The 26008-nt window shown below is 27.7% G+C and overlaps 1 protein-coding gene across 3 annotated transcripts in view; it reads right to left on the reverse strand.

The window, feature by feature from the left end:
• grh (grainy head) overlaps window positions 1–26008 on the reverse strand; it is a 914307-nt gene that overhangs the window by 887329 nt on the left and 970 nt on the right. The gene's annotated exons all lie outside the window — the stretch shown is intronic.

Below are 26008 nucleotides of genomic sequence, written 5' to 3' on the forward strand. Positions count from 1 at the left end.
GCCTGTTACTGATACTATGCGGAAAAAAAGAATCTCTTTCTTTGGTCATCTCAAAAGGACACCGGAAACAAGACTGTCAAGAAATATCATTGAAAAGCTTTGGTTCCAAAAGCTAGAAGTAGGATGGATCAAAGAAATTAGAGAAGATATGAAAGAATTGGGAATTTCCCTGATTGACCTACAGAATAAAACTGGAAAAATTACAAAGCTAAAAGACAAAAGCATTAGATTTAAACAAAAGACAGACAAACGACAAAATACAACGAAGAGGGTATTTACGGATGAAGAAAAGAAAGCAAGATCTGAACGGATGAAGAAATACTGGGCAGCTCGGAAGAGTAAAATAACACGCTTTTCTCAGAAAAGATCCAACTAAAATTGACTTAAGTGGTCCCATGTTGGCCGTAAAAGCATAATAATAATAATAATAATATGACAAGGATACATTCGCTTTATCCAATTTTTTCTGGATGTAGGCGGAAGGGATAAAGGGATAAAGACGGAAAGTATGTAAAACGTTACTTAACTTAAATTTTACTACAAGAATAGGTAGGTAAGCGAATTTAATTTGAATGATTATTTAAAATTTAGTAATTACAGAATAACTAAAAAGATGTTAAATTTGAAATTTATATTTGTTTATCGAAAATATTACATCTACTAATGATTATGCTATTTAAAAAAATATGATGTAGAAACCACATGACTTCCTTGTACGTCTATTAACACGTTTTTTTTTTAAATGAAATGTACATAAAATTTTATTTCATTAATAACTTCTGATATTTTTTCATATTTTTTTTTATTGTTATTGAATTATTATTTGTCTTAAAACGTTTTTTCCAATCAGAGGTTAATAATTATTAATAAATCAATATTTTTAAATTTAAAAAAAGTTAAAAAAGAGATGATGTCTAATTAGAACCGATGTGCTTTCCCTTATAAGATCCAAATATTTCATTAATTAAAATTTCATTTGGTTATAACTCTGGAACCAATGAAAATAAGGACCACTTATTCTTGAAAAGCTCTCAATGATTGCTTATTGATGCAGTTAAAAAAAAGATCAAAATCCAAATTGTTTTTGGATTTTAGGTACTGTCGATACTTTTAAGTACAGTCGATTACAATCAAAACGGGAGGTGTATAAGTAAATGTTACCACAGACCTAAATTCAAAATGTCAACATTCCACGTCTAGTTGGTTTTGAGTTATACGAGATACACACGTACATAGACGTCACGCTGAAACTAGTAAAAATGGATACAAGGATGGTCAAAATGGATATTTCTGTTGAAATTTAAAAACCGAAATTTTTCGCGGTTACAGTACTTCCTTTACTTCATACAAGGAAGTCAAAATTAATGTTATTGAAATGGAAAAATCAAGTTATATCATAATTTCTAATCATTAAAACACGAGAGGTACTGGGAAATACGAAAACTTTACTAATTTATTAACATCTCCATGGTGAAGCGTCGACCTCTGTGGCGGAGTCGTAGCGTCTACCTTTCATGCGGATATCCCGAAATCGAATCCCGGTCAAGCATGGCATTTTTCACATGCTACAAAATTCATTATCATCTGTCAGCAACTGCAAGCGGGGATAAACATTCTGTTACTTTACAAATAAATAGATAAACAAACATAATACTGTACTCTGTTTTATTATTCTTTATACATACAATTTAAACTTTTATTAATATGTTCCAGAAAATACCTCTGAGCTATTATATATACTTATGTTTGTATGCTAGATCGAAACCTGTGTCAAATTAGTCAACCTAAAAATTTTAAATCCGGTATGAAAATACAATAATCTATTGTGTGCAACTATACAATTTTTTTAATAAAAAAATTTACGTTAAATGAAAGATATTAATCTGTTATATTATGAAGAAAAAGTGATAACGTGGCTTTTAATAAACTGGTAATTTTAAATTAACTTTTTCTAATACTAGAAAAAAAATTATTCCTTTAATATGTTTTATTCAGCCATACAAAATAATTTTCATCTCGTTTTTTTCAGTTACATGACGTAAACTTGTATATTTTCCTAAAGTACTGTTGGTAATTTTTACAAGTTCGGCGTGATGTCTGTACGAATGTACGTAAGTATATATCTGGCATAACTCAAAAACGATTAGCCGTAGAATGTTGAAATTTTGGATTTAGGACTGCTATAACATCTAGTTGTGCACCTTCCCGTTTGACTGCAATCGACTATACTAAAAGTGTATCAAAAGCTCTTAACTGCAGTAATAAGACCTCATTGAGAGCTTTTCAACAATATATCATAGGTGGTACTTATTTTCATTGGTTCCAGAGTTATAGCCAAATAACATTTTAATTAATGAAATATTTGTATCTTACAAGGTGAAGGCACATTGGTTCGAATCAGAGTTCATCTCTCTTTTAACTTTTTTTTTTTTTAAATTTAAATGTATTGATTTATTAATAATTGTTAACATGTGATTGTAAAAAAAAAATTACAATAAATAGTAATCCAGTAAAAACAATAAAAATCAATATATATATATATATATATATATATTGTTTTTTTATTGTTTTTACAATAAAAAATTGTTTTTACAATAATAAAATTCTTCTACCTCTTTTTGAGGTAGAAGAATTTTGTTATTTGGGAAGTAAAATTACTAAAGATGGACGAAGCAGGAGCGATATAAAATGCCGAATAGCACAAGCTAAACGAGCCTTCAGTAACAAATATAATTTGTTTACATCAAAAATTAATTTAAATCTCAGGAAAAGATTTTTGAAAGTGTATGTTTGGAGCGTCGCTTTATATGGAAGTGAAACTTGGACGATCGGAGTATCTGAGAAGAAAAGATTAGAAGCTTTTGAAATGAGGTGCTATAGGAGAATGTTAAAAATCAGACGGGTGGATAAAGTGACAAATGAAGAGGTATTGCGGCAAATAGATGAAGAAAGAAGCATTTGGAAAAATATAGTTAAAAGAAGAGACAGACTTATAGGCCATATACTAAGGCATCCTGGAATAGTCGCTTTAATATTGGAAGGACAGGTAGAAGGGAAAAATTGTGTAGGCAGGCCACGTTTGGAGTATGTAAAACAAATTGTTGGGGATGTAGGATGTAGAGGGTATACTGAAATGAAACGACTAGCACTAGACAGGGAATCTTGGAGAGCTGCATCAAACCAGTCAAATGACTGAAGACAAAAAGAAAAAAATATATATATAAAAAATAAAATCTGTATACGTAATTTAATAAGCGTAAAAGGAAGTCATGTGGTGTTCACAAAATTTTTATTTTAAGGCAAATGTTTTTTTCAATTAAAAAAAAATACGTAAACTGTTTCGATTGTTATTTTTTTATTTAGACAATTTTTCAAACATTAATTTATTAATTTTGTTTTAAATATTACTGTTGACAAGAAAGTAATTTCGGTTTTCACAAGTACACAGTAAACATGATTGTTTTAATGGACTACTATCAGTGTTATAATTTTTTTCTTTTGGCATTTGATAACTGTTACTTTTAGCGTACTTTAGAAGCAAATGCGTAATTTTATTCGTAGTTGTTAGTTAACAGTTTATTTTAAGGAGTGTAAAACAAACATTTTCGATATAATTTACTTTTTTATTTCTATAAACGCCAGAAAGTTTTGAAACTTACAAAGGATGTAGCTTATTATGTAGATCGCCTAAGAGAACGCACATGGTAGAATCGGTTAAAAGATTCCATTTTGGAGATTTTTTACTCAAAGATGATCGAACTTCTGGTCAACCGTTTGAAGTCATTGAACACCAAATCAAAGCCATAATTGAATCAGATCGTCGTATAACTGTACAAGAGATTTCAGAAAAGATAAATCCTCATGTACGATTGACAATCATAAAAAAATGCCTTTGACTCTTTCTTTAAGTTCAATATTTGGGTTTCTCATGAATTGAAAGATATTTACTTAATAAAACGAATCTAGATTTGCAATATGCATCTCAAAAGCGACGTATCCTCTCTATTATTTTTTGAAACGATCATCACTTGATGAAAAATGAATCGTTTATGATAACATCGATTGAAAATGATCACGTGATGAACCGGCATAATTCAAATCGAAAGCTGAATGTCATAAAAAAATATCATGCTGTCGATTTGGTGGTATTAAAAAGGTGGTTTTTTATTCTGAGCCGCTTCTAAAAGAACTAAAAGATAAATTCAGATGTTTACGGTCAACTGTGAAACTAGAGGAAGGAATAAAGAAAAACGACAAGAACTGGCAAATCGCAAAGGAATTGTATTCCACCAAGATGATACAAGACATCAGACATCTTTGGTAACCCGTGGAAGATTATTGGAGCTCGGTCGTAAAGCGATGTCTATCCCCCATATAACCTTCTACCATCAGATTAGCATTTATTTCGAAGTTTGGAAAACTCTTTGAATGGTAAGAGTTTCACTAAAGATTAAGATCTGAAATTCTGAACTCGCACTTGCTTCAGTTTCCTACTGAAATGGGATGATGAAAAAAATGGCAAAAGGTTATCGGATATAATGAAAAATATATAATCGATTAAAGCATTTCACACTACAGAATCCAAATTACCTTCTTGCCAACAATATTTTACAAAACTTTTATAATAAAATGTATTTTAAGTTTTATTAACAAAATACAAATTATTTATGAAGTTACCCCTGTTTTTAAATTTATAAAATATTTTTTAAAATTTATATGTCGACCTCTGTAGCTATATAGATAACGTCTGGGTATTTCGTGCGAAGGTCCCGGGTTCAAATCCCGGTGGAGTACAGCATTTTTTCATACGCTGCCACTTTCCAACGGGCTAATTACCCGCTCTTTCATAACAAAAAGAGAATCTATATAACGTAAAAAAGTATATATTTATTAAAATAACATAACATAAATTTTAGATTTTTGAATAATAACGACTCGTTTTCTTAAAATTATCGGATTTTATACCCTATAATTATTCAAAACTAATGATAAATGAAATGAACCAAGAGAAATAGAAAATATGTTATTTATATTAGTCATTCAGTCGGTTAAAAATGTCAGCGTCTAGATATAAGATACGTATTTATATATCTGTATAACATAACTTTCACAATATTTAGAAAGCGATTCCATAAATGTGGAACTGAAAATTATAGCCAGATTTTATTTTTTATATTACGTATAATAAAAATTATTTTTTTTTTTACATTTGTTCTTTTTACAAAAGATTTTTATAATATACGTACAAATTAAAAGTATTCTATTTTGTCAAGACGTAAAACCGGCTTTGTCTGGTAGTTTATCAGATTCAGTTGTTGAAAATTTAAACTATGCAAGATATATTTTTAAAATTTGAAATCTTAATGTAATACAGAAACACAAATTCTATATAGAAATTATTATTAAAACACAAACATATGATTTTGAATTAGTAAATACATTCCTCAAAGAATCATATTATTCAAATGTAATATTTCAATGCTGTAACTTTTGTGAAACAATTAATAAAATGGTGTCAATTTTTTTCTTAGAAATTAGTATTCTTTGAATTGTAACGATTCATTTTAACAATAGCTATAACACGAAAAATCTATTTAAGTGCGATTTGTGAATAAATAAGGAAAATATTTATGTTAAATATAATATCCTAATTAGCGACTTGAATATCTATGGGCTTTTAAATAAATAAATATGAATATTTATATAAACTAGGAAAAAAGCGGTCCTACGGCCCGCCGCGAAAATGTTATAGACGTTACGTGGTTTATGTTTCATCTCATATAATTTTGTTAAATATTTTTGTCAACTGTATCTAAATAACGTTCATGAATTTAACGTACTAATAACAACAAAAAGTTTTACATCGAGAATCTTAAAAATCCTGAACATTTTTGCTTTTTCTTGAGTTGTGATTTTTTTAACAGCTCTAACCTTAATTTTTTTCCTTTTTTACCCCCAAAACACAAATATAATTTTAGATAAATCGTTTTTATTATAACGTATAAATCGTTCGAACGATCGTTCGTACGTTGTGCACAACCACCCCGCGCACCACCCGTAGCAGCTAAAATAAAAATATGAGCACATACAAAAAGCAAACAAACCCACGCACCATTGTGGTCTTGATGTTCACATGCAAGACACGTGCTACAGCCAGGCAGCTGGAAATCTCAGGAGAAAAAATTCCCTTTGGGAAAACAGTCAAGTATCTGGGAGTAGTCCTGGATAAACGGCTTACCTTAGGAGAACATGTTAAATATGTGACCCTAAGAGCGAAATCCGTCAAAGCCTCACTATACCCAGTAATGAACAGTACCAGTCCATATCCACTGACGACCAAAATGCTAATTTTTCGGCTATACATCCTGCCGATTCTAACATATGCTTACCCGGCATGGAGAGCTTTGTTGAACTACACGCTTCAGAAGACATTAGAAGCCGTCCAACACATAGCGTTGCAGACGATGTTTGGAGCACCATGGTTCGTCAGAAACGTCACTCTTCGCCACGATACTGGACTACAAACCGTATCCGAGGTAGGGCTGGCGCAGGCGCACAGACTGTTAGGGAGAGCGGCCGTGTCCGAACCTGGCCCATCTTCGGGACATCTCCGAGAGAACCCTACTCCACAGGGTGTGAGAAAACGGTCTCATGCCGTATTAGATGAACCACCATGAAGAGGTGGTGCGGAGGTTGAAAAATGACAAACGAGACTTAGGAGCCTCTATAGCGCGTAATCTATAAATGGGAAACCGCGCGAAAATTCCGGCCGCGAAATTGACCGTTTTCACAATTAAATTTTGTCAAAATTATAAAAATCTATACAACACCCTACACCCTCCCACGAAGAGACCACAATTTAATTCAGTCAGCACATGCGACTCCCTCCGGAGAAGGGAGCGCATTGCTTCCTCCAAACAACTAGGGCCCCGGTAGGCCTATTCGTGCTAGCTCCCATAAGGTGCTAGTACCGTAAGGACTTCAGCGGATGGACTGAAGGGGAATCACGCCGGGAGTACGAGGCTCAAAAGCTTAGTCTCCCACGGTCAGACCCAGTAAATAAATTTCACGTTGGTCCATACGGATAGGAACGCAAATCACCAAATCCGTCCGTAAATAAAACTTAAAATTTATAAACGCCACAAAATAACCCATGAAAACTGCCCGATAATAGAAAGATACAGCAGCAAGGGACACTGTCCAGGCTTTGCGATCTGTAAGAAGAAATATTGAAACTCCCGCCATTCTTCCACGCAACATCCCTTTTTATTGGAACGATAGTTTTTAATTATTGTCAAAAGGAGGTTTTTCATGCTTTTGTTTAAATTACATTGGTTCAACTGTGTTCTCAAATCTGTTTAACATTAATTAAACTCATTTCTTGACGTCATTCAATAGTTAAATTTTACACAGCGACTAAGTCGGAGATAATACAATATTCCAATGTTAATTTCATAGTCTATAGAATACTTATCTACAGAGTGTATTTCACGACATTCTCCATGGACTTTCATAACCTATTCTAATCGTAAAAATAATGGAAATTTATACACACTTAAGCCGTAAAATGCTTCGTTTGTGAATTACGGCTAGTGAAACATTTTGCGCGGATTTCTCTTACCCCGGTAAAATGAGATCGTACTGACATTTTTAGGACGTTAATTAAGGGGCAGAATTAGTGACTTTTTGTTGTGTTTGATCTGGAAAATCGAATAAAGTAGGTTCTAGAAACGTATCCGCAGTAGTATTTTAAGAAATCTGTGGTATAATCCCAGATTTGCAATTTAAATATAAATATAAAATCGAATTAAATGATATAATTTTAAATTTCTTTATAATGATTATTTATTGATTTTAGATTATTATTATTGTTATTATTAATAAAATAGATATCACAAAAATTTATAGATAAAAAAATGGCGTGAGATGAAGGAAAGTAATCGAAAAAAAAAGTTTAATTAAAAGCAATTTTTGTTACAATCTCTTACTAGTACATTTTTTTTAACTTTATACTGGATTTTTTAAAAAAACAAACCTTTTTTTGTGTTTTTTTTTTTTTTTAATTTTTTTTCCTTTTTCAACGGAAGTCGGCTGTAGTAAAAGTTTATTTGTTTAAAAAAAATCTGTTAAATTAGATTTTATATATATATATTTTTTTTCTTTGTATAATAATTGTGATTATTATCCAAAATATTCAAACTAACAAATCCGACACACTGGTAATTTAATGTAATTAATTTAATCATTTCAAAATCGCATATAAACTAAACAGATTCTCACAATATTTTATTCCCCTCTTAATCACTAATTGAACAAGTAGTTGGCATATTATAATTTCATAATAACGCGTTAATAATGATTTAATCTTTCAATTTTATTTCCTTTTTTTAACGAAACTGTTTTCCTTATATAAATCGTGATATTTGTGAGTTTATATATATATATATATATATACGTGTTGTGCTGTACACAATAGATTTTCTTGGCGTGTGGGCTAAAAATAAAATCTAACAGTAATTTTCGTTTAAAGTTATTTCTTAAAATCATTTTAAATTAACTTAAATGAAGCGTAAAAATTATTTAATTTTTAATATTACATAAATATATAATACTAATTTAGAAATATCATCAAAAATTCATATCTCACTGAGTTCGTGTGAATACGGATAATAACCGCATTTGAATATAAAATTATTTATTTTCCCATGATAAATGAATGGTTGACCGCTCATTTACATCATGAAGGTATCGCTATATTCTCTCGTATTTGACCTTTAGAAGTGTATTCGTCTATTATAACCCTATCAAATAGTTTTCACTAAAGCCTTGAAAAAAGTATGAAAACGAACACCAAAGGTAGATTTAGATTTCTATTAAACAGTTTGTATTAGAAATTAATTAGTTTTAAATTGTTGAACAAAATTAATTTTGTTTTCATTCAAACTGTATGTAAGTTTGAGCTCATGATTACATATTGTAAAAATAAAGTGCAAAATATTTGCTCAAAAACAATTTTTTTTCACCTAAAAAAAGCGTGAATGAATTGCATAACTTTTTCTGCTACGGCGGAAAAGTATTCCAATTAATCTTTGAAAAAACTTTCCGGTTAATTCAATCAATTTTTTTTTAATTTGGGAGCTTCCCCCATCAGGAAAGCGGTATTAAGTTACTTTAATGATGTTATTGTTTAATAAAATACATTTTTAGCTTTAAAAATCTGAAATTGCAAAAACATTTCTTTTTTTATTTCAGTGGTTCCCTTACTCGAGGAGAAACATTCGGGTAAAATTAAGTTTTAAGAATATGATCCCTATGATAATAGATTTCAATTAATGAACTTTTTTAAAATTGTTTAAAAAATACAAAGTTACAGCTATAATTATAAATAAATATAATTGTAATTTTCGTGGAAGAGGTGAAAGTTTTTGAGTAATTTTTTTCTCAAAAAAATACTAATGAGTAAAGAATATTAAAAAATTAAGATTTTTGTATTTTAAATGCGATGACTAACTTGCTAGATGGATTTAAATTTAATTAAAGTTCTTTTTTAATTAAAATATATGTTTTTTTTTTTTTACTACGAACCATTGCAGTATGATGGGAAAAAATCTTTTCAGTGCTTTCAAGGCCTATCGATGTAGAAAATATAGCTGCAAAAAACTCCAATTATTTTATTTTCTGAAGCAAGACATAGCTAATAAAAAGAAAAATATATTAAGCCATTTTTTGGAGAGAGAGAGAAAAATATCAAATAAAAAATTTTGTTAATTTGTGATCTCGATAAAAAAATTTCAACTTTTGTAAGAAATATTTTTACTAAAGTGCCCCAGTAAAGATTTGAAATTTTATTTCGACCAAAACACTCCCATTCTTTTTCCACTTTTTGCAAAAATGTAATATATTCTTTCCCCCCGAAGGCACTACCTGTCTACCTAGCTTGAAGAGAACCAATCAATGCCGTCTTGACTTATAAGACAAAATGCAGGCCAACATACACACGTACATACACAAAAATCCGTCTGAGAAAAATTTGTTGAACTTCAGAGCACTGGAAGAATCTTTTTTTCACATTTATTATAATTTATATAAATCTACTCTTTTTGTTAAATTAAAAAAAAAAAGATGTAATGCATAAAACTTAAAATAAAATACCAGCTTTTTAATTTTTTTGGTCCGATGTATATAATTTCCCATGAAAGGTATTGCAGCATATGTCGCAACAGCTGGGAAATTAAAAAACATAAAAATATTGTAACACAAAGGATTTTAATTGGTGAGAAATTTGGAAATTGATGATAGTTCCACACGGTGCACTAAAACTCAAAGGGTAAATTTCTAAATAAGAAATTGGAAAATGTTGATAACGGAACGGAAATATGAGTATACTTTTCAGTTAACAGAATTTTCCAACACCTTGCATTTATATTACTTACTGTAGATCTTTTCTGCTTAAATCTTTTGAGTTTTCGGTATATCATGTAAAATGTTAAAGAGTTTTTCCATAATTAAAATCCTTCGTGTTTCAGTATCGCTACAGTTAGTAATTTTTATTTTTTTTCTTGTAATGAAAGAGCGCGAATCGCAGCTATGCTCAATAGTCCAGTGGAAATTGGAAGCGTATGAAAAAATGCCATGCCTAACCGGGATTCGAATATGGGACGTCATCATGAAATGCTGAGATTTATATTTTTAGACCAGAAGAAAACTGTTTTTGAATATATTCTTGCTCTTTATTGTTTTTTCTTCCAAGAAAAGAAAAAAGACTAATAAATTCATTCTACTACTTTTCACCGATATAGATCGATAAAACTCCGTTTCACTTATTTTAACAATCGAATAAAAAACACCGATTGGCTGGATGTATTCCAAAACCAGATAACACAAGAAAACATCAAACTTAATATATTTCACGAGTTCTGTTTTTCTGCGGATGAAGAAAGCAAAGCGAAAACGAATGTAGCAGTCTGTTCTAATTACACGGGCATATCGCGGACTTTTGTCTCTTTTTTTCTTGTTTAGCCTCCGGTAACTACCGTTTAGATAATTCTTCAGAGGATGAATGAGGATGATTATATTGAATGTAAATTAAGTGTAAGTCATGTACAAATCTCAGTTCGACCATATACCTGAGATGTGTGGTTAATTGAAACCCAACCACCAAAGAACACCGGTATCCACGATCTAGTATTCAAATCCGTGTAAAAATAACTGGCTTTACTAAGACTTGAACGCTGTAACTCTCGACTTTCCAAATCAGCTGATTTGGGAAGACGCGTTAACCACTAGACCAACCCGATGGGTGCGGACTTTTGTCTATATTTGACCAGATGTTGATATCCCGTTGTGGATACATCTAATCCTATAAAATTTCAATATAACAATCGCTTTTGTCGAAAATAGAGCGCCGAATATTTTACGAGGAATAATCGGACTTACATTTATATTCATTTAAATTTGATTAAGATTTTTAATGAAATAAAGGAATGAAGCTAGAGTTACAATTCCATTTTGATAAGTTAGACTGAATGAATATTAATTTCTGACCAAGCTGTTTGACATTGCTTTTAGTAGATGTACAGTTAAAATTTCAGTTCGATTGTTGGGGACCGTTTCTGTAACATACATGCAAACATTTAACCTAAATTAAAGAAAATTTTTTAAGACAATAAAAATTATAAATTTTTAATAATCATTTGCAGTAATGGTAGTTTATGATTTAAAATAACTTTTTTTTATATTATTTTAAGAGCAGTTTTTTTTAAATATTTATTTGATTTAATCATTCTTAAGTAAGATTTTTTTATAATACATTTTTTCTCAAATTTATAAAAAATGGACTTAAAAAAAATAAAAACTTTAAATCACTAAGTTAAAAACAAATATATTTTCTTCTATGCTTGAAGAAAAAGGAATTAAGAAAAAAACTGATGTGGACACCACATGATTTCCTTGTACAACTATTAAATTACACGTGCACATTTTTTTTTTTAAATGAAAAGAACATAAAATTTTATTTCATTAAGAATTTCTGATATTTTTTTTGTTATTACTGAATTATTATTTATTGTAAAATTTTTTATGCAATCAGAGGTTAATAACTATTAATAAATCAATATATTTAAATTATAAAAAAGGAGACGAAGTCGAATTTGAATCGATGTGCCTTCACCTTGTAAGAACAAAATATTTCATTAATTAAATTTTATTTGGTTATAACTATGGAATAAATGAAAATAAGTACCACTTATGATATATCGTTGAAAAGCTCTCAATGAGTACTTATTATACGAAATTATACTATATATACGAAACAGTCCATAAACCAGTTTTTCTTTGGATTTTGAGCTTTATGAACACTTTTAGTCCAGTCGATTGCAATCAAAAGGGTAGGTGTACAACTAGATGAGACAACAGTCCTAAATCCAAAATTTCAACATCCTACGGCTAATAGTTTTTGAGTTATGCGAGTTATACATACGTACGTACAGACATCACGCCGAATATATTAAAAATGTATTCAGGGGTGGTAAAAATGGATATTTCCGTTCAAATCTGGAAACCGAAATTTTTCGCGATTACAATACTTCCTTTACTTCGTATACGGAAGTAACACAGTAATTACGCTACTTTCTTTCCCAATAAGCGGTAAACCATAAATCATTATAATTTTATTTGTAAACTTCTCCCTCGTAAAATTATAATTATTTTATAAAGAAATTCTTAATTTAAATAAAACATTTTGTGAAGAATAATAAAAAAATAATTTTATATATTAATGTAGATTTGCGGATCAAAACGGGGAAAAAACTTAGATAAAAATTGTTTTATTTTAAGTGTACTAATTCATAAATAAGGAATAATAATAATAATAACAATGTGGAAAATATCAGTTATTATATACATTAAATATTTATTTTGTTATAATAATTGAAAAATAACATAAATAACACGGTAGGGAACGGTAAAAATGATTAATTATATCTATTTATTGAATATCGATACAATATTTCATTGTGTCAGGATTTATTCAAGCAATTTACCAATAAGCATTGTCTACATAACAAGCTGCATCGTAACGATAATGCTTAGTACTACGTTATTGGATTTATTATTTTTTTTTAATTTTTAATCTAACTCCTAAATCATAAAATAATATCAATATAATGCAATAACCGAGTAAGTAATAGTTCAATAATTAATTTATGTTAAAATATTTCTGTTTGTAACTAGTAAAATGTTTTTACCAAGCTCGCTATGTGCTACTACGTCTACTTTAACCGACTGTGGGCGGTTGTTTTAAATCATAACACTGGATAGATTTCAATTACAGGTCAATAACCTTGTATACTATTATTTTTATTATTATTATTTATGTTTTATATTACCGTTATTTTATTTTTATTATTATATTATTTATTCGTTTAGATTTTCATAGTTTTATATATAATTACATAAATATATATTTATTACAAATTTATATTTAAAAAGTATCAGTACGTATATTATATAAATATATAATTTGGAACTAACCGTCTGTTTTACCTTGCAAAATGAATATTTTTATAAAGTAATATACGCAATTCAGTTTGACCTTGTTAAAACGCCATATCTCTCTTTCTCTACTGTTTATGTTTGCCAATTCTTAAAATCGTTTGCCCTTTCCGATTACATCAATTAGCCAACTCCTATTTATGCTTATGTGTGTATAATATATATATATATATATATATATATATATATATGTGCGTGTGTGCGCGCACGTGTGAATTAATTTGGGAGTACTATGTAAGAAAACAACACATTGATGATTTTAGATAAATAATTATTTCAATATAATTATAATAAGGAATAAAAGTAACGATTAATTTAGTTTTTTTACTTCCTTGTACGAAGTAAAGGAAGTGTTGCGATCGCGAAAAATTTCGGTTTTTATATTTCAACGGAAATATACATTTTGACCGAATCCATTTTTACTAATTTCGACGTGATGTTTGTACGTACGTATGTATGTCGCATAACTCAAAAACGATTATCCGTAGAATGTTGAAATTTTGGGTTTGGGATTGCTGTAACTTCTAGTTGTGCACGTCTTCTATTTATTGCATTCGACTGAACCAAAAGTGTCCAAAAAAGCCTAAAATCCAAAACAATTTTGGATTTTTTTTTGGAATTTTTCTTAACTGTAGTAATAAGTCCTCATTGAAAGCTTTTCATCGACGTATGATAAGTGGTAGTTATCTTTATCGGTTCCACAGTTATAACCAAATAAAATTTAATTAATGAAATATTTGGAACTTACAAGGGGAAGGCATACCGGTTTACATCAGACTGCATATCCTTTTCTTTTTTTAACTTTTTTTTTAATTTAAATATATTGATTTATTAATAATGATTAACCTCTGTTTGTAATAAGTTTTACGATAAATAATAATTCAATAATAACAATAAAAAAAAATTATGAAAAATAACAGATGTTATTAGTGAAATAAAATTTTATGTACTTTTCATTTTAAAAAAATATGTATATGTAATTTAATAGGCGTACAAGGAAGTCATGTGGTATTCACATCAGAGTTTTTGTTTAAAAAAACTTAAAAGAAACGGTTATTATAAGATGGAGTTACGCTTACAGAAATATTATTTTGGAAACATGTTTCTATATGGATGTAAAATATAGACAATAAGGATAAAAATGAAAGGTTAAAGGTAGCTTCCCAAAATATAATAATAGAGAAAAGTGAAGAAAATTAAATGGAAACAGAAGAAAAAATGAAGAAAATGTTTGGAAATAGAAACCGGCCGTGATGTATCATGAGAATGAAGAACTGATCGAAACTGTTTCAGAAAGAATGTTAGGGGTGCGAAAAAGAGAGTACGGATAATTTTTATAATTATAAACACCTGAAATGAAATGGACTTTAATACGGATTTGAATACTAGCTCGTGGATTATGGTGTTCTTTGGCGGTTGAGTTTCAATTAAACACACATCTTAGGAACTGTCGACCTGAGACTGTACAAGACTACACTTCATTTACATTCATACATATCATCCTCTGAAAGTAATACCTTACAGTGGTTCCGGAGGTTTAACAGAAAAAAAATAAGAAACAAGAAACGGAAAACATCGGCTCTTTAGAGTAAAAGAGAATGGAGACGTTAATGGTGGAAAGTTGCCTTCTAGCAGTCGATGGTGATGACGGTCTCTCTTAAGCAATAATTTCTGTACTTCTTAAATTAAAAATTAAAAATTACTATTATATATTTTACCCACACCACGCATCACAAAGAATCCAGTAAAAATAAAAACTTAAAAATTTACTTAAGTAGAAAATTATCATCGTCCATCACGTTAAAGTGACTCCAAAATATACCTGAACTAAAAGATAAAAATCTCATTTGAATATTTCTGAAAACAAAGCTTGTCTAAGCTGTTTGGCATAAATTGCTTTGTCAAATAATATTTCGGTATTATTGATTAAAATGCGCCAGTCGCGGTTATTGAACATAATTTTTCAGATAGGGTTTTTTCATCATGTTAATAAGTCTATTAAAATAAATCACGATTGCGTTTATTTATTCAAAGAGTAGTAACAGAAGGCTAATGGCTAATAATAATAATAACTATGATTGATAGTAATGAATTTTCTAGCGTGTGAAAAATGTAATCCCTGACCGGAACTCGAACTTTTAGACGGTAAACTGTGATTTTCAAATGAGATTATGTATAATTTTCTTTCTTAATTCAAATTTTCAATAAAAGTATAATAATGTACATCCGTTCATAACTGTATTTGTCGTGAGAAATATAATTTTTTAATACTGAAAAAAAACCACTTATTTTCTCCAAGAATATTTAAATGGGATATGTAGAGAAAAATTGTTTAATCGACAATAGAATATGTTAATAGCATAATATTACAAATTAATATTATTATAAAAAGTCTTAAGGTCAATGAAAATTATTGTATAAAAGGATAAGTGTTTTTAATTAAACCTGAAGAATAATCGTATAATCCTTAAACCCATTCGGTATTTTTAAAACCAATTAAAATTTTTAAAACTAATATCCTGTAATATTAGATAACCACAACGTTTTGAAATACGTTAGGATTCTTAGTTTTAAGAGACTTGTAGTCGGTGAATTTAATGTGAGAAAAGAAAGAAGTACACATCTACATTAAAAGCCTCCTAAATATTATCTAGTTCAAAGTTATTTTTTCCTTCGCTGCTAATAAAACTAATTATTCTAAATAAACCTATGATTTATCGTAAAATTTAAATATATTAAATTATAATATTTATTTCTTTTAATAACGATTATAAAAGTATTAAAATATATTCCATACAAGAAGTTAGATGTCTTTAATCTAATATTTTGTAATAAATTTACTACAATTATTTAGATAAAAAACAAAAATAATACGCCCAAAAGAGTAACTTAAAGATTTAATAGGCAAGATAAAAAAAATGACTCAAACTCACGCGTTATTATAAGCGAAATATTATCCCATGATCTTTAAACAATTCAGTACTACAACGTTGCCATTTAAAGCATTAAAGTACTCTCTTCTCGAAGTTATTTATTGGCAACATCGCTTTTATCCATAAGCTATAATTGTTGTAACAGATACTCAAACATTATTCAACTGTTGTTAGTATATATATATATATATTATAGTTAGTATAACTAATACTATAGTTAGTATAATATATACTATAGTTAGTATAACTAATACTATAGTTAGTATAATATATACTATAGTTAGTATAACTATAATTATAGTTAGTATATATATATATATTATATTATGTATTAGGATACATTTGTAGGAATATCAGTATTTTTTTTTCTGTGAATAATTTTCATTTTTCCTTAAAAAAAAATTAAAAAAGTAAATATATTGGAGCTGGAAAAATTATAACTATTATTTATTATTTAGCCTTTGGGGATGATCTTGCAATTTTACTAAACAATGAAAAAGTGACCAAAATTCAAATTAATGTTTCAAAAGAAACTGCAAAGGAAAGAGGATTGTAAATATACTTTGAAAAAACTGAATTTTCCCCTAAAAAAAAAACAATTACTCATCGAAGTTTTCTAATAGAAAATACGAAAATATGAAAAAAGTAAACCATTTTAAATATGTTGCAGAAATAATTCGGTTAAATGATAAAGACAAAAAACTATTAAAATTTGAAGGAATAAAAGAAAAAATGCGCATAAACTTAAATTGTGTTCGAATAACAGATTTATCAATTCGAAATTAAGACGTTAAAACCCAGCGATAAAACCGGAAATATTTACCATAAATGTTTAAATCTACATAAACCAGAACGATTAGAAAGGATTTAGAAAATTTCTAAGAAAAATTTGATATTTATCAGAAAAAAGGGAATTATTTTACGAAGTATTAAAAAAAACAAATATTATGTTTTTTTTGGAAACATTTTTTGAATGAATAACAAAAAAAATAAAAAAAATTAAACCGAACTGGTACATGGAAATGAAAAAAAAGTTGGAACAATTAACTATTTCCGATAATAATATTTTAGAAAGATACTTTCTTAGGAAATATTTTTATAATTTTTAATTCTGAGAAATTGAATAAATAAAAAACACATCAAAGAACATCATGAATGACTGAGAATTAGAATGTTAGAGATTCAAAGAAATGCTATAATAAGGAATTTTAAATACACTCCATAATTGGTCATAAGAAAACAATAAAAATAATCAAATAATTTTTTCTCAAAACAGAATATCCGGCTGAGTGGACGCATCTTACTTTTGCGATGAGAAAGGATAACTTTCTCGGGAGTTCAACTTAATAGCTTTTTTAATCCGCATTCTAACAGCGTGAAATATCTAGGACTACATCTGGATTGCCGCTGATGTTTAGGAGATATATCAGGGAGATGTATTGGTTGCTAGGCAGAGGGTCGTAACTTTTAATAGCTAATAAGAAATTGGTGTATTCAGCGTTCCCGATAACGATTGGGAGGTAAGGAATTCAACAGTGGGGTACGACAAGCGAGAGTAACACCGAAATAGTACAGAGATTAAAAATAAATTATTATGGAATATAACAGAACGCTATTATCTGGGATTGCCAACCGATCAAGGAGTGGTACAGCGATTCGGTACAAAAAACAAAATGAGACAGAACAGTCATGTGAACTGGCTCGCGAGGACTACTGGATCACAGCGAGGACTTTAGGCGCCTAAATTGGCTACATGTATTAGATCTATAAGTTCTTGGTTTGAAGTGAATCAGCTATCTTAGTGTATTGTGCATCGCGAAAATTCTTCATTTCGTTTTATTACTTACTTTTGGTGATTGTTTTTTTAAATATTTTTTTGTGTGATTAGTTGTTCTTTGTATGATTAAGAGTAAAATTTTTTTTTGTATTTTCTTTACTTTTTATGTTGCGAACTTTATCACTGTTCCCTGGAATCGTATATATTTATTTATGTACGCTGTGTAAGATATGTATACCATTCTTTGAGATAAATTTCAATGGAAACCCATCTTCGTATGTCATCTATTTTTTTGTATTCAAATTTATTTATGGTTTCGGTAAATTGGAACCAATGGTAATTTAACACTGCGACAAAAAAAATTCAGTATTAATTACGTACTATTTAAATTACATCAATAATAAGTACGCGTTCTATTTCACCGTTAGCAAACTTTTCTAAACTTTCTCCTGGAAAGATCACGTGAATTAACACAAATAATAATAATTCATAAAAGGAAGTTTGTACAATTAATAATTATACATTAAAATAAAGATTATATGAATTATAAATGATACATGTGTGAAAAATAATTACCAAGACAAGACGTTATATGGAAAATACATGTTTAATCCGCACAGATAGATCGGCCAAGAAATATCTCTTAGTAGGTGTCTGTAATATTAATATAATTCCTTGTCCCTATTCATTCTGTACTGTTTGTAAAAGAATAACTAAAACATTTATAAACATATGACGTATGCTGACGAAGTTTCAAAATACTTTTTCTTTGTGGCTAATATTACTTTTTTTTTAAACCTGATTAGGACACCTCATGATTTCCTTGTACGCCTATTAAATTTCATATACACATTTTTTTTAAACGAAAAGTACATAAAATTTGATTTTATTAATAATTTTTTATATGTTTAATTAATTTTTTGTTATTGAATTATTATTTATTATACAACTTTTTTTTTTTACTATCGGAGGTTAATAATTATTAATAAATAGATATATTTAAATTTAAAAAAAAAAGTTAAAAAAAAGAGTTGAAGTCGGGTTTGAACCGTTGTGCCTTGCCCTTGTAAGATTCAAATATTTCATTAACATTTTATTTGGCTCTAACACTGGAACCAATGAAAATAAGTACCACATGATATATCGTTGAAAAGCTCTCAATGAGGGCTGATTACTGCAGTTAAGAAAAAGTAAAAAATCTAAATTTTTTGTTGGGATTTTGGGCTTTTTTGGATACTTTTGGTCCAGTCGATTGCAATCAAAAATGGAGGTGCCCAACTAGATGTTACAACAGTCCTAAATCCAAAATTACAACATCTTACGGCTAATCGTTTTTTAGTTATGCGAGATATATACGTACGTACGTACAGAGGTCATGCCGAAACTAGTCAAAATGGATTCAGTGATGGTCAAAATGGATATTTCCGTTGAAATCCGAAAACCGACATTTTTCGCGATCACAATACTTCCTTTACTTCGTACAAAGAAGTAAAAAGTAGTGAAATGTTATTTTTCTGTAAGTAAATAGCTATTTATGTTGCTGCTAACAATTAGCATTTTATTAAATTAAAAAAAAATAAAATAATAAATTTTACTCTAGTAGTTGTAATAATGATAGACATTATTAATTTTTTTCTGAATTATACAAATTTGGGTGTACAACGAAATTGGAAATAATGTTCAACATGTAATTTTAATCGTAATTGAATTTATTTAAAAGTAGACAAAACTAATTTTATAGTACTAAAAAATAGTAAGCATTATTTTTTACAGCACACCGGCTATCACTGGCCGATGACTTTAAATCCATCATTTATTTCTGTAGTTGTTTTTTATTTGTTCTGATTTTTAATATAATTTTTATATATAAGAAATTACAAAACGGAGAAAAACTGCCAAGAACTCAAGTACATAACTTTTCTCGGTTAACATAGTGAAAATTTTGTTTGTTATTTGTGAGCATTGTTTTCCAAACAGTTAATTTATATCATATAATTTAACGATTCCTTTTTCCTCTAATAGCATTATATTTTAATACAAGTCAATCTTTTATGAAAATGTTATACAGCGAGTAAGTATTAGTAATAAAATCAAATTTATTGAACATGTATATGTTTTTTATTGAGTTATTTTACATCAGTTTTCTAAAAATTAAATTTTCTACGTTTCATAATAAATTTTACGCATTTATTAGTCATTTAACTAATTTTTTGTATTATAATCGTAAAAAAACGTATTTTTAGACAACAAATTTTTCTATTTTACGTCAGATACGAAAATTACAGGATATATGGTTCTGAAATCTGTTTTATTCAATTCTTCAGATCAAAACCTATAAGAAACCATCAAGTTTACCTTTAATTTGGGTTCCTAGAATTTTAATATGGTTTTATTTTTCTCTTTACCCAGGAATCAGGACGAAATTTTTCGCTGCCCATAACAGAGCGTTTCCGGAGTCACGTTTATGTGAACTTTTTTCATTATTTTCGCTCGTAGAATGAGCTCGGTAAGCGCCAGTAACATCATGGGAATCATTGTGAATGTAGTAAACTTATTATCTTTTATTATTTTTTATAGTAAAACTTATTACATTTAACTGTGTTATAAGATAAAATGTTTCTATTAGTAAAAATATTTTTTTTTTTTAAATCCATCTCATTTTCAATTATAAATTCATTAAAAACATAGATCACCTATTTTGAACAGTAGACAAATACGCAGTAATGAAATCAAAACGTTTGACTCTCTTGAAAATCAATTCGTTTAAGAAATATCAGTATAATATTTTGTTCTTTATTATATCAATTTACCTTTGAATTCGGAATGAGTATTATTTTTTGCCTATAAAAATATTAGGATAAAAAAAAATTTAATAATCAGCCCTACGGTACGAATGGTAGACGTTATATGCCTCCCGATAAAAAAAAAAAACACTTGAAATATGGCTGGGAGAAACTGAAATTTGAAGAGATAAGGTTTTTAAGTATTCATTAAACTAGAACTAACAACAACCCTTTTAAATTTTTGAAAACTTATCTTGAAAGATATTTAAATTCAGTAATCTTCATAAAATTATTATTTTTAAAATAACTGTATTAAAAAAATCTCAAATTAAGGTTTCAGTCATAATATTTTGGATCGCAATTTTGCTTAAAAATTAGTTTTAATAAAATTATAACCACTGTATTTTGTATTTTAATTTGACCATACTCCTGTTTTTTCTTTAAATTTATATTAAATATATCAGATTTCACATAGTAAGAACATAGAATTTATTCCTAATTATTTCCTAAAGGTTCTGCCTCCTTTATGGATTCTGCCTAACGAACTTATATGTATACGGTCTGTATTGCAGCAATTAGGTTTTTATGTTGTTTCATTTACATCATGTACATAATAGTTTTGTGCGCACACGAAAAGCGAAAAAAACAAGCTTAATTTGCTGAAGCGAAGTCGAGAAATTGTCTGCACCTAATATTTTTAAATATTAAAAATTATTTTTTTTACAATTCAAACTAAATTATAAAAAAATTTACTGGTGTTAGTATTTTACCACTACTATGTAAGTCTAAAAAAGCACATTTAAATAAAAGTGTATTTAAATAATTAACTATTATTAATTGAAATTAAATTCAAATGGATTGATTGATTGTAAAATAACGTAAAAAAAAAAAATATTTTGGCCCTGCATGGGTTATCCATTTCATCTGTATTTTACAGAATAAAATTTCGTTTAAATGCTTCAATTTTCTTACATTAAGAAATTTCCAGATTACAATGCTAAATACAGACTTTATATTTATACAGTGCAGTAATCATCTCAAAGAAAGCAATGAAATGAGAAGAAAAAATGCGTTCTTTATTAACAAGAAACCCAAAAATTAGGTGATAAATCTTTAAGATTATTATTTATTGTAAAAAGATTATCGCAGTAACTGAATAAGGATTTAGTGTAATCTATGTGTTACAAAGATCATTAAAAATCTCTCTTTTTAAAAAAAAATGTTTTTCAAGAAAGTATGTATTCGAGAAACGAAGATAATAAATCACGTCTTTCACAGACCTATAGAGGTCCTATATTTTTTTATTTCTTACAGTTTTGAGAATTTAATTATAGCTCTGTTAAATAAACCGTATAATCTGGAGATAAACATGTCATGTTAAATAAAAATACATACATTTTTTTTATAAAGGAACATTGTTTGTATTAATTTGTTAATTTTGTAAATGTACAGCCTAATTAAATACAAAAGTATTGCTGATCTCTTTGTCGTGATTGAATTAGTCTATAAATTTCATCCGGAACGTTCTATATTCAAATCCCATGATGTTATTGTTTTTCTGCATGCTACAAAATTTTGAATGGTAAAAAAATAAGGGTTTTAAAGTAATCGCCTGAACTTGCTGAAAATATTAAGTAACTAAATGTGTTATTTATTGAACAACATATGGAAACATAAAACTTTAAAATTATCAAATACCGATTACGTTTAAAATATTCTAATTCTTTTTCTCGAAAGATCCTTCGTATCTAATTAGTATCAATTACAATAAAGTTCTCGTTAATGCAGTTGATAATCGTAATCGTATTCAAAAGCTTAAAAATGTTCGTAATCGAATGATTTCATATAAATGTAAATTTTATTTTAATATCATGAATGTATTACGCTAAATAAAAAAAAAAATTGGATTTCATTTTGATTTTAAGGGATAATGTTTTGTAAGTTGAATTTTGCGAATTTATTGATGTACAGCCTGTTTATATTACTTTTATGAGTAAATGTGCTTCCAGTTTGTCCAATGTATTATTTAAATTTTCATTTTGAAAAGTCATCGGAGAAAAAAAAATTCAATTATTTTCTAAATTAGTAGTGATATTTAATCATTTTAAATAAAAATAATTTTGAAAATAATAATTATTCTCAATAATTTATTTCAGGTTGTCATTTTTTTATTTTCAAATTTGGTTCCAAAGTTGGCTTTAAATATAAATATTGTTTCTTTCTCCTCTTTGCTATTATTTTAATTCTAAAATACTTATAATACACTAAATTATTTATTTCATTTGTTACATTTATGTTTCGCATAATAAAATATATACCTGACCATAAAAATGTACATTTAAAATTTTCTAAATTATAGCTTTTCTTGAATTAAATATGTTATTGGACTAATTTAGAAATGTTAGGTCTTGGTTTGCAACAAGGATAATTGGAAAAAAATACAAAAATTATCTATATATATATATATATATATATATATATATATACATACACGAGAATATACATACATAATAAATAAAACTGTAAAAACTCCCTGACACACTCTAAGATATTAAATCCGGTTTCAAAATTCCTCTTAATAATCGTTAAAAGAATACCGGTTTCTGACGTAGAATCAGTTGCATCCGAAGATGCATATATAAAGAATACGAAACCGGTTTCATTGTGCACTTCAGTAAATTTCTTTTAAATTTTATGATATATTGATAACCCTTTTACTCCTGTTTAATTTTTCTTTCATTTTTTTTAACTTATAATGTAAACAATGTTAAAAATTTATCTAAAGAGAAAATTTAATCGGTGATTTGGAATATAAACTATAAAAAATATGAAAAAAAACCATCATAGAATAAAGATGAAATACACAAATTAAAACGTTCTACAAGTTATATTACTTTGCATCAAGAATTATAGGAGATTTTCTTTACTTTGTAATTGTATACATTTTGTTTGGTTTATGTGGTTACTAAAGTAATACGCATGTACATGGATACAATTACGTAATACAGCCGTATTAAAATCAACTTCATTTAATTAGTTTAAAAATGATCAATAATTAATTAACATACTCTCATTTATTTTAAAATTAAATTTAAAGATATAGATTATTTGAGTATGGCAATGTAAAAATCAGGTCATTCCGTTTTATTTCTGGAAGAATTATAAGGTTGTTAACCGTAAATGCTTTTTACTGTGATATTTGTATAAAATAAATATTTTACGAAATACATATTAGATAGTAGGTAAAATCTGATATAAAATTAAAAAAAATATATTTCCCCGTAATTATTTAAATATAGTATTAAGCAATAAATTTTAACGTGATTGGAATAAAAATAATGTATTAATTATAATACAGAAAATAAAGGTACAAGCTCATTTATTTGGCGTGACGTTTCTTCGTTAGATTAGAAAATTTAACCTTTATACTTCTACCTGAAATAAATTACTATTTATAAAATCCCTTTCTTGGAGGCAGACATGTACAAACAAGAAGTTATTCCGTACTATTTCTTAGTAAATCAGAGTTTATATTGTTGCAGTATAAAATTTCCTGGTATGTTTCTCTCTCTCTTTTCTTTCTCTCTCAAACATATGTGTGCATGTAATATATATACGGTTAACTATTTATTTCTTTGTTTTCAAACGATATATTAATAGTTTTTTTCTTTAAAAATGTCAAGAAATATTTCTGTTGTTAAAAATATATTATTTGATCGTACGTGATTCTTTTTAATCGGCTTTCCTCGTAAATCATCACTTTTTTATTTAAATAACTACGGTCTGTATTATACGTAATTTATTTTAAAATTATTTTACAACTCGAAATAACAATTAAATGTCATTATTACATTGAACTACATAATAGATATGTCATTCATTACGCTACAGGATATTTTTATTGTTTGATAAACTGTTATATATAAAATTATTCTTTAAATAATAAGATATGCTAAAATAATAATAAATCTGTAAAAAATATTGGCGTTAAAAAAAAAAAAAAATTAATTGTGGTAGAATTTTTTTAAATTTTATTTATTGCAAATTTTTTTCCTTTTCTAAAAAAAAAAAAAAAAAAAAAAAAAAAAATAAGTCGCTATGTTACATTCTAAATTCTTTTATTTAAATAACTTTTTATTTTTTAAAAATAGTTGCATTAAAAATTTCTTTAATAATCTAGTGATAGAATGATCTTTATTTGAATTATTGTATATTTCGTAACATAATAACCTCGGTTGATTAATAAAAATTTGTCGTTTATCACGGTAGGAAATTTAATTTGGTAACATCTTTTAACTAAATATATATGATTCTTTTAGTTTCATATACTAGTACAAAATATTTGATTTACTTAAATAATGTAATTAAAAAACAAAGCTGTCAACAAATGGTTTACATAATTATATTCCCGGTTGATATAACTTTACGGAGTAATAGATAAATTAAAAAAAAATTGTTTTACTTAAGTTCATTTAACATTATAAAGGAATACATATTACGCGCATCATACCGTCGAATTAAGTTTCGTTTAAGTATGAATAATATAAAAATAAATAAAAATATGGTTTTAATTGTTCTGTTGAAACCGTTTCAAAGTGAAATAAAGCTTATATGAAGTAACATCACATTAAATCAGATTTAAAATTTATTTTTTCATTTGTATTACAAAAGTTATAGTTTAAAACGAATTCAAAATATAACTTTTAAGTCTTTCGATGAGATCGTCGTCTTTAAAGAACAAAGTAATTATCTTAATGTAATTCAAATTAACTTTATTTCCCCGGTTATTATAAGTTATTATCGAAGCGACAGGCGGATTGTGTATATAGGCCTAGGTCGTACATTACTTTTATATAACGAGAAACCGTGTATGTGCGTCGAAGCAGAGACCGTGTTAAGGATCGTATGTAGGAGTCGCCGTGCTAGTTCACCGAGCGGTACGGTAACAGAACAGGTGGAAGCGG

This window comes from Lycorma delicatula, chromosome 3 (genome assembly GCF_047948215.1).
Source record: "Lycorma delicatula isolate Av1 chromosome 3, ASM4794821v1, whole genome shotgun sequence".
In the NCBI taxonomy this organism is placed as follows: Eukaryota; Metazoa; Arthropoda; class Insecta; order Hemiptera; family Fulgoridae; genus Lycorma; species Lycorma delicatula.